Source organism: Lithobates pipiens, unplaced genomic scaffold (genome assembly GCF_037356315.1).
Source record: "Lithobates pipiens isolate NorthernLeopardFrog02 unplaced genomic scaffold, aLitPip1_a1.2 Scaffold_184, whole genome shotgun sequence".
In the NCBI taxonomy this organism is placed as follows: domain Eukaryota; kingdom Metazoa; phylum Chordata; class Amphibia; order Anura; family Ranidae; genus Lithobates; species Lithobates pipiens.
The window spans coordinates 257,072-267,818 of NW_027507760.1; the positions used below are offsets into that span (position 1 = coordinate 257,072).

General features: G+C 48.4%; 1 pseudogene; it reads left to right on the plus strand.

The window, feature by feature from the left end:
* The first annotated feature begins 9,408 nt into the window (after positions 1-9,408).
* Positions 9,409-10,367, plus strand: LOC143995702 (C3a anaphylatoxin chemotactic receptor pseudogene; annotated as a pseudogene).
* Positions 10,368-10,747: the final 380 nt, after the last annotated feature.

Here is a 10,747-nt window from a genome sequence, read left to right on the forward strand (position 1 = left end):
CGAAAAACGTCCAGGATAAGTTCTTTGGTTTGAAAGAAGTGGACCCTGAGTAATACATCTCTAGGGGTCTCTTGTGGTAAGAAAGATGGCTTGGGCACCCGGTGGATCCTATCTATTTTCAAATCCAGTGCAGATAAGGATGGAATTATGGCGTGGAACATGTCGGTAACGTACGTGTGGAGCTGTTGCGCTGCGACACTTTCCGGTATACCTCGGATCTTCAAATTATTCCTACGGGAACGGTCCTCGAGGTCAGCTAATTTGGATTGTATTCTAGAGATGGAGTCTTGCTGGGACATGTGGGAATCCACTAGTGCATTGAATGATGCGGTGACGTCGCACATTCTAAGTTCAACTTGATTCACTCTGTCCCCAAGATCAGTGATATCTGCTCTGCATTGTTGAAAGCATGTCATCATGTCGGTTTGTAATGAAGCTCTTAGCGACATGAGCATTTCTTTTAGGGTGGTATCTGACACCGATTGGCCTGTGGTCGGAAACATGGCAAACTGGTCCACCGGGTGTTGTACATTTGCATCGCTATTTAATGCCCCACTAACCTCCATATCCAGTGCGGAGTATCTATTGTCATGGGCACTTATCTCAGGGTCCAGCCTTGGTTTGGATTTGACAGGGCTTCTTGTGGTAGGAGAGTGGCTGGAAGATGTAGAGCTGGAGCTGTTATTCCGGGTGTGTGCCATTCCCTGTGCGGCGGAATTGTCTCCTTCGTTTCCCTCTCCCGTCGCTCTTGTTTGTGACGTATGTGTTGTCGGCGGCGTTTGCGTTAGAGCACTTTGCACTGACCTGTCAGTATGTCTCCCGCCGCCATTTTCTTGAAGTCCGCGGGATGCGGCCGGGAAAAAAGCCGGCAGTTTCTGCATATTCGCCGGTGCCTGATGTTTCTTACGCATCTTCCCGATGCCCAGGCTGACGGCGGTTCGGTGGCGGCTGACGGCGGTGTGTTTAACCGGGTCCGATCAGGCGATATTCCGGTGATTCCCCTGAAGCTGAGCGGAGCTCTAACACTGTGCGGCCATCTCAGTCGGCGGTCGCCACGCCCCCCTGACTAGGGACCTCTTTTGAGGTGCATTCATACCGCTAGTGCTCCATGACACTATCTTTAAGGGCTTCGCCATTCTAAGTTATACATCATACCATAGTCACATAGCAATGTAAATGCATTCACATTTAAAACCTGATAGGCCGTGCCATCTTGAGCATACCCAATTGCCTTTACAACATACTGTATATTCTTGCCTCTACATAGGCACAAGCTATTATTGTATAAACCAGAAAGAACCAATAAACTGTCCTGGGCAGCGACCTCAAAAAATGCAAAAAAATCAAAAATGACAGTGTCCCAAAAAAGAGGAAAAAAAAACCTTTGCTTCCCTGCCTGCTCGGCCAACCCCAACATATCAAGCCTGGATCCCTGAACTAAAAAACCCTGAAAACCCAGCCTCCGATCTGGGGGAGGACTGTCCTGTGGCCTCGCCACCAACTGGTATGAGGGTTTAATGGAGTCTAGAGTGACTCTTGAACAGTTCTGGTTATGGGGGAAGTAGCATAGTTCAATAGTAGATGGAATAAATTGCATAGTAAACCACCAGTACATTTTATGGGGGGGGGGGGGGGGCTCAGATCTAATGATATGAAGGAAGTCCGATCTGTAAGGGTTGAGTGTGACAGGATATAAGTTCTTCTCAGGTCTGCTGTAGGGAAGAGTGGGATATCTTCATGGAAACCCAGACCATTCCGCAGGGGCAAAGTAGAAGAACTCCCGTGTGTAGGGGAAAAGGTGGATCCGTGTCCAGCTCAGGGTAAACGTAGATGGGAATTTTAGGGGTTAGAGCCTCAGGCATTAGACAGCTCTGTGCCTTAGTGGAACTCCATATCGGTCATTGAGCCATGCCATAGCCTCTTTGGGGTTGGTGTAGAAGTGTGCCTTACCATCATGAATGGCACCGCACCTTGGCGGGGAAAAGTATGGCGTAGGAGAGACCCTCTGTGCGTAGTCGGGCCTTTATTGCCGTGAAGGAGATGCGTTGCCTCTGGACATCCACAGAGAAATCAGGGTACGCTGAAATGGTATTGCGATTTTATTTTAAGGGGCCATTCTCCATGGCAAGATATAGGATAGCAACCTTGTCTTGGAAGTTGAGGAGCCGTGCAATAATGGAGCGGGGTGGTGCTCCAGAGGGTGGGGGCGCAGAGGGGTGCAATATGCACGCTCATTCACATGGGAAAAGGTGCTTCAGACCCAAAAATGTCCCTCAGCCATTTATAAAGGAACTTTTCGGGGTGAGGGCCCTCTGCACATTCAGGGGAATCCAACGAATCGCAGGTTGTTCCTACGTGAACGATTTTCCAAGTCGTCAATTTTGGCATGAAGGGCCACCATTTCCCCGGTATGATCCCTCACTGTGGCAGATAGGGGATGGACAACATCCTCAAGGGAGATAATGCGTTCTTCTGCGTCTCCTGCTCTGTCCCTTAAGTTTTGTACATCTTGCTTCAGGAGAAAAAAGTCCATGCAGACTGATGCTATCTGGGCAGTGAGTGAGGCTTTACAGTCCTGGATTGCAAGCATAATGGTGGCTAAAGTAGGTTCAGTGGAGGGGGAGCCTGGGCTGGAACTATCCTCACTGTCCATTTGAGGGTCCTGGGGCCGCAGCCAGTTAGGCTGTGTGTCTCTATTAGCAGGGGCAGAGTCACTCACCATGTCAGCTTGCTGCTTGTGAAGACCGACAGTTGGCTGCAGCAGCATGTCATGCTGTTCTGCCTATGTCCCAGTGCCATCTTGCCAGTGGTATCGGGCCCTCTGTCCCGCTGTCGATGCTGTCACGGATGGCCTGTATTTCACCATGGATGCCAGCATGGGTGTCCGCAGAACTTTTTTCAGGGGGGGGGCATCATTTTAGGGTCACCCATGTGCCGTCCCTTTTCGACAATGTCATTTTCACATTGTCATGGTCAGAGACAGCAGGCGTAGTACAGTTCCTAGGATAAGTAATGGATAATGGCCGACAGGCCCTCTTACCAGACCCAGCGAAACTACAGCAGTGATGCCTCCAGCTGGATGATCGCTCACTCTGGGTTCCCCGGGGGTGTCTGTGGTCAGTAGTGTTGCATGTCTGTACCCTGGCAGTATCTCAGTCTTTCCCTCTGGTGGCGTTGGGCTGCATGTCTCTCTCTCTGGTAGCGCTGGGTAGCGTGGCTCTCTCTGTCTGGCACTGGGTAGTGGGGCTCTCTCTCTGGTAGCGCTGGGTAGCGTGTCTCTCTCTCTCTCTCTCTGGTGGTGCTGGGAAGCATGGCTCTCTCTCTGGCGCTGGGTAGCGTGGCTCTCTCTCTGGTGGTCCTGGATAGTGTGGCTCTCTCTGTCTGGCACTGGGTAGCGTGGCTCTCTCTCTGGTAGCACTGTGTAGCGTGGCTCTCTCTTTCTCTGGTGGCGCTGGGTAGCGTGACTCTCTCTCTGGCATTGGGTAGCGTGGCTCTCACTCTGGTGGCTAAGGGTAGCGTGGCTCTCTCTTTGGCACTGGGTAGCATGGCTCTCTCTGGCATTGGGTAGCGTGGCTATCTCTCTGGTGGCGCTGGGTAGCGTGGCTCTCTGTCTGGCGCTGGGTATCGTGGCTCTCTTTCTGCTCCCCTCTCCCAGTCGCCTTTGATTGGCCCTCAGTTATGGCCAATGGGGAAGGAATGGAGCGGGCAGGAAGCTGGGTGGGGAACCTAGTGAGAGCCGTCGTCTCTTCTCCCTGACTGGAGAAAGGGACGGCGAGCGGAATAAACAACTGACAGCTCGCAGCTCACCTTTCTCCTTTTCTGCTGGACTGAGCAGGGAAAAGAGCTCACAGTAACACTACACTGATGGGGGGCTTGATAGCTTCTTTATGGTGTCACCTCGCTGGCTGCCTGCACCCCCATAGCGATGCCACTGTGCTGAATGTGCTGGTCTGATCCCTGATTCCAGGGGGGGGCACTTGACCCCTCTTGCCCCTACCTGCGGACGCCCATGGATGCCAGCCTGGAATGTTCCCACAGCCGTGGGGAACAATTTGGGACCAGTTTGGAGCAAATAGGGCTCAGAATGCCTGTAGGATGCCGTTCGGGATTTCAGAATTTCCGACAACAAAAATTTGAGAGCTGAATCTCAAATTTTCCAAAAACAAAATGCTTTGTCGGAAATTCCAAGCGTGTGTAGACAATTCCGACGCACAAAATTCCATGCATGCTCAGAAACAAGCAGAAGAGCCGCACTGGCTATTGAACTTCATTTTTCTCAGCTCCTCGTACGTGTTGTACGATACCGCGTTCTTGACGTTTGGAAATTTCCGACAAGATCTGTGTGACTGTGTGCATGCAAGACAAGTTTGAGCCGACATCCATCGGAAAAAAAATCCAGGATTTTGTTGTCGGAATGTGCGATCGTGTGTACGCGGCATTAGAGAGCCGGAGAGCTCTACACAGTAATACAAAAAAGGTCTTTTAGACTCGTCACAGAGTTATGAATCCCCCAGGATAAGTCTTCCCTATTCTGGAATGCCGCAACTAAAGTTGCAGATCAGATATAGGAAGTCAGAGACAGGTGATACAAGGTTATTTTTTTATCCCAAACAGCCATTAGAAGTGAAGGGATTGTACTATAACCATGCAAAATGGAACCAATGTGTGATCATCAGGTGTTTTTTTTATTTAATGGGCACCACTGCTGACAACACATTGGTTCTATTTTGGGGTCCTATCCCCCTTTAGGGTCTTATCTACCCTTCTGGGTAGTCCAGCTGTCCTTTCCTACTGCTCATCAAGGTCCCAGCTTTACTAGCTGGGGGGTCTATTCTACTGAGCTTTGCTTGAGGTGACTGAAAGACTTCATTTTGGGGATCTGGTCTAGAGAATTCACTGGAGTTGTGTCTGGAAGATATTGGAAGGAGGAATCCAACTATCCAAGGACATCAGTGAGTGTGCTGCTACTACCCCATAGACATTGTTCATGGTGTCCCGGCCACGTTCAGTCCATTATTTGCTAGGACTGTGCTCAGTATCTCTAGGAGGAAGATAGGTGTCCTCAAAATACTACTGAACTTTGTATCTGTAGCACTGACCCCTGAAGGAGCGGCTGGTTTTGTTGGGCTTACCATTACCTTCTTGACCTCGTGTATGTCTAGGGGTTTCCCAAGGTAGATGGCCCAAAGGATTGTAGAAACTGGATCCGCTCTAAGGATTTTCATTCGCAAAAAAGCAGTAGACAAACACAGTCTCTCAATGAGGGTTTAGGTAGAAAGTTCAGGTACTCTTGGAACTTTTCAAAATAGGAAGTCTCTCACTATAGAAATCCAGCGAATAGCCACTCACAACTGGATTCTCACAGCTACCGGATAGATCTCCTCTCACTAGGCCTAGCAGCCGATAGAGTGTTCAGATAAAGCGAAGCCTCTGCCACAGACTTGCATATAGAACATTTCAATAAAGTCTTGGCCACAGACTTGTTGTAGAACACTTGTAGTAATTGAAGGATGTAGACAAATTTAGAGAGCCCTCATACGGTACCAGTATCTTGCAATCGGTCCGGCGATACCATACGAGTGTACATTCATTTGGGGTCTTTCAACTAAGCCTCCAGGCTCGTTCTGAGAAGCCAGCCTTCAGCGTGGTCTTCTCCCGAAGAGTCCTCCCCTGGTTGCTTCCTCAGTTGCTGGGCCTCTCCACAGATGAAACGGCACCAGACCAACTCCGATTCCTCCCTCCAGTTACTTTGCCTTGGGCTAGCCAGCCCCGAGACTCGGAATTGGATGGATCCGCACCCCAGGCCATGAGAGCCATGGGGGGCTGGTCAGGAGCACCAGGACCAAACAGACAGAAAGATCTTCTGCACCGGAAACCCCCGAAGCACGTGATGTCAGTACCTTAAGTACCCTCTCCCAGAATGCACAGCAAGATGACACTCCCCACTGGGCTGGCTCCGAGAAAAAGTGGCACTCAATGCGCCCAGCTGAACTGCGTTCTCACACTTGCCAGTGATGACAACGCCACCTGTGGCCAAGCAGAACACAGTGCCATCCAGCTAGACTGGTAGTGAAATCATAATTTGGTATAATTAAACCCAAAACCAAACTGCAGTTCTAGGAACTTTAAATAGAAAAAAACACATAGTGTGTGCTCTTCAAGAGCCGGCGCTACATACCCTTCTCCTATCCCAATATACGTTTTTAATTAACTACACTGGTCTTGGTCTACACATTTTGAGAAATTATTGACCTCGGAGATAAAATGTGCTAATTCTTACATTATTTGATTAGATGAATTAGAAAACAGGTGATAAAGGTTCTGGTTGGCTAAAGTTTTCACGATATTTCACAATAATGATTTATACACACGGGGGGTATATTTGCCTACAAGGGAGGGGGGTGTCTGATGACCATGATGTCTCGTAACTTCTCCACAAAGTACGATAGATCAATGGAAATGGTACCACATGGAAGTATATACATTTATCTTCACTTTCAGACTAAATATTATTACCTAACTCATTTATTATTATTTTTTTATTGCAAGGGGCATTTGTCTTGGTCAGATCTACACATCATACAGTTACTTCTGGTGGCTTGTGAAAGTGTCATTGCCTAACATTTCCAAGGAACAGTTGTGTGATGTTTTCCCTCAGAAGTCACAATGCCTCAAAACCGTGTAAACAACACAATAACTTCTACTATATTTTTTCCTCAGTTTAGGTCGATGGGTATTCTACATATTTTTGGTAGAAAAAAATCACAATAAGCGTATATTGATTGGTTTGCGCAAAGGTTATAGCGTCTACAAAATAGGGGATAGATTTATCTCATTTTTATTATTGTAGTGGCTACTAGTAATGGCGGCGATCAGCGATTTTTATCGGGACTGCGACATTATGGCGGACACATCGGACAATTTGGACACATTTTTGGGACCTTTCACATTTATACAGCGATCAGAGCTATGAAAGTGCACTGATTACTGTGTAAATTACATTGGCGGGGAAGGGGTTAAACACTAGGAGGCGATCAAGGGGTTAACTGTGTTCCCTCATGTGTGTTCTAACTGAAGTGGGGAGGGGACTGTCGTGGTGAGATGACAGAGCGCTGTTCATACTTTGTACACACAATCAGTCAAACAGCACGGCATTGGATGGTGTCAGTAAGGCAGTGGACATGACAGCAGGGCAGGGCATGGTGTCAGTAGGGCAGTGGATGGTGTCAGTAGAGCAGTGGACGGCATCAGTAGGGCAGTGGATGGTGTCAGTAGGACTGTGGATGGTGTCAGCAGGACAGTGGATGGTGCCAGTAGGGCAGTGGATGGTGTCAGTTAGACAGTGGATGGTGCCAGTAGGGCAGTAGGTGGTGTCAGTAGGGCAGTGGACGGTTTCAGTAGGACAGTAGACGGTGTCATTAGGGCAGTGGGTGGTGTCAGTAGGGCAGTGGACGGTGTTAGTAGGACAGTGGAAGGTGCCAGTAGGGCAGTGGACGGTGTCATTAGGGCAGTGGGTGGTGTCAGTAGGGCAGTGGACGGTGTCAGTAGGACAGTGGAAGGTACCAGTAGGGCAGTGGACGGTGTCAGTAGGGCAGTGGACGGTGTCAGTAGGGCAGTGGAAGGTGCCAGTAGGGCAGTGGACGGTGTCATTAGGGCAGTGGATGGTGTTAGTAGGGCAGTGGGCGGTGCCAGTAGGGCAGTGGATGGTGTCAGTAGGGCAGTGGATGGTGTCAGTAGGGCAGTGAACAGTGTCAGTAGGCAGTGGATGGTTTCAGTAGGGCAGTGGATGGTATCAGTAGGGCAATGTACCTCGATCCAAAAACCCAAATCAGCTCTACTGAACCCAACTCCATCCAAACTGCTCACAAAGCCGCACTGTGCATTCTACAACACTTTCAAGCTCCTTTTGATTACCAAAAAAAAATCCCAAAAAATCCAAAGCAATCCACAGGCACCCCACAAATAGAGAAGAAAATATCAGATAAAGGTTACTGAGTGAGCACAGGACAATATAGTAAATATGCCAGGATGGGACTGCAGAGGGTACAAGACTGCGATCTTCAATGTCCCTGGAAAGACCAGCATGACAAGTCCCACACAACATGACAAGTCCCACACCGGAAAGATTGTGGACTGTGAACTTCAGGAAAGTAAAGCAATGCCAAGGAAAGGAAGGACCCTCAGCTCTGCACCCACCCAGCGGTCGTGTCCCTTGGCTCTGTCTGTGCAAATCGCACTCCGGACAGGTCACATACTCCATAGATCCCAACTGTCCCTGATTTGGAGCAATGTCCCTGTGTCCCTCTTTCCCCCTCATTTGTCCCTCATGTTGGTCTGATCCATATAGTTGTATATAAAATGCACTTTTTATCTTTCAAAAACTGTTTCCCAGAGCTAAACCCTTCATCCAAATTCTAAATTTGCAGCATTTGTAAATTTTAAAAGCCAATATAAAGGAATAGTGGTGGTAAAAATAAGCCATTGTGGATTGGAGTAACCTTTTTTGGGGCACCCACTAATTAAGGGTACTTTGTCACAGTAAGTGGGCTTAGCACTATATGACCGTATAGTGTGACCAAACCCCCGTCATTTTTTGGGAGCCGCCACTCACGGCACATCGCCGTTGACCGCGACGCGCTCAGTGCGCCTGCGCGCCGCTGTCTACGGCGCATGCACCGTAGACAGCGGTGCCTGTCTTTCGGCAAATATCTCCTAAACCGTGTAGCCTTAATCTAGGCTTACCTGTAGGTCAAAGTTGGTTGTAAGGGATTACAACCACTTTAAGCCAGCAAAATGGTCCAGGGCTGAAAGTGGTTAACTAGCCTTGCAGGATAAATGTCATTCTTGAATTAGTGCGCTATAATCTGTTTTGTACTTTTTGTTGGTCTTGTAGCAGCACCATCTTGAATCTAAACACATTTTAGGGTGTGCCCCTCCCCCAACTATGTTTTTGTATTTTGTTTTTTGGGGTTAATTCGTCTTTAAAGGGGTGTGGCTGGAGGCATGTCCTATGCCTACATACGTTTGGTAGTAGGTGTCCCTCATTCCCATCTCAAAATGTTGGGAGGTATGCATACTCTGCTTGCAGAGGGGAAGAGGCCGGGGCTGTGTGTCTGCAGACTCTACACTGAGCAGACACTGGTGCGCTTCGCCACCCCCACCCCCGCCTCACAGCACACTGTGTGCTTTACACAACACCGCACCGCAAAACTCACACAGCGCCGGGGACTCGGGCAGAGCGCCGAACAGCGCAGGCAGGGGAGGGAGACACCTGCACTGGAAACCCCATTCAAAACCCGCACTGTCCGGGTGAAGAGGGTTTCCATAGGTGCCGGAATGGCAGACAAAAAGCCCTGAATTGATTAATTATCAGACAGATGAAGTAACTCTTGATGTCTTTACAGGTAAACAAGATGTTCAATGTCAGCAGTGAAATGGAACCAACTGCGGTTTACAGCCCTGTGCTCATGTTCCCCATCTTGGTTTTTTCTCTCACTACTCTTGTGGGTGTCCCCGGCAATGCTCTGGTGCTTTGGATTACTGGAGTGAAGATGGAGCGGACCGTGACCACTGTTTGGTTTGGGAACCTTGCTCTGGCCGATATCATGTGCTGCTTGTGTCTTCCATTCAGTGTAGTGCAGTCCTTCTACCAAGACTGGCTGTACGGACCTGCCCTCTGCAAGATTTTACTCTTCATCATTCCCCTAAACATGTACACCAGTGTCTTCACCCTGGTGGCTATCAGCATTGACCGATGGATTCTGGTTGTCCATCCCGTGTGGGCCCGAAATCACCGAAGAATCAAAATGGCGTGGATGATATGCTTGGCTATTTGGATGTTGTCCTTCGTGATGTGTCTGCCTATCGCCATCTACAATACATATGACACCTTTGATAACATCACCGTCTGCTATTCAGAAGATCACATAATAAAGCCCTTCTATCTCACATGTGTAATGTTTGGATTTCTGATCCCTCTTATTATCATTTGTATCTGTTACACTCATCTGGCTTTTGCAGTAAAAAATATCAGATTTTCTGAAGTAGGTAGAAAAACCATCAAGATGTCAATAAGTGTTATTGTCGTGTTTTTCATCACCTGGGTCCCCTACCACATCATCGGAGTAACCGTGAAATACACTCACAATGAGGTACTGGACATCCTGGACCTTCTCTCACTGCCTCTGGCCGCATTCAATAGTTGCATCAACCCAATACTCTACGTCTTCATGGGGAGAAATATGAAGCAGAAGCTGAGACAGTCTATTGGCAAAATCATACAAAATATATTTAGGGAGAACTTATTATCTCCACCAGGCAATGAGGACCAGCGCACCCCAGAAGAAGAAGAAGGACACCCGATATAATGTATGGAATGGATTTGTAGATGTTTTAGAGTTTTTAGCTTTATTAGTGATTATAATGAACTGCCTTCTCAAAATCTTTTCATTGCGTGTTAGGGCGGCCATACTGTATGTCATGAATAAGTCACATGGCATCAGGGCTTAGTGCTTATTGGCCATTTGGGGTGATAGGTGTTATCAGTATATGTGCACCCCCCCTCCCCCCTCCAAGTTGTCCAATCTGTCCACCAATCACTAAGCCGGAACAAGTCTGCTTATCTGTAGATAGTCAGAAATCTTTATCTCTTTACTAGTTCAGGGCATGGGACACATAGTAGTGAAGGAAGAGGATAAAGATGACAGCCAGGAAACTGGCTTCTGCAGATGTAAAATAACAATGACAT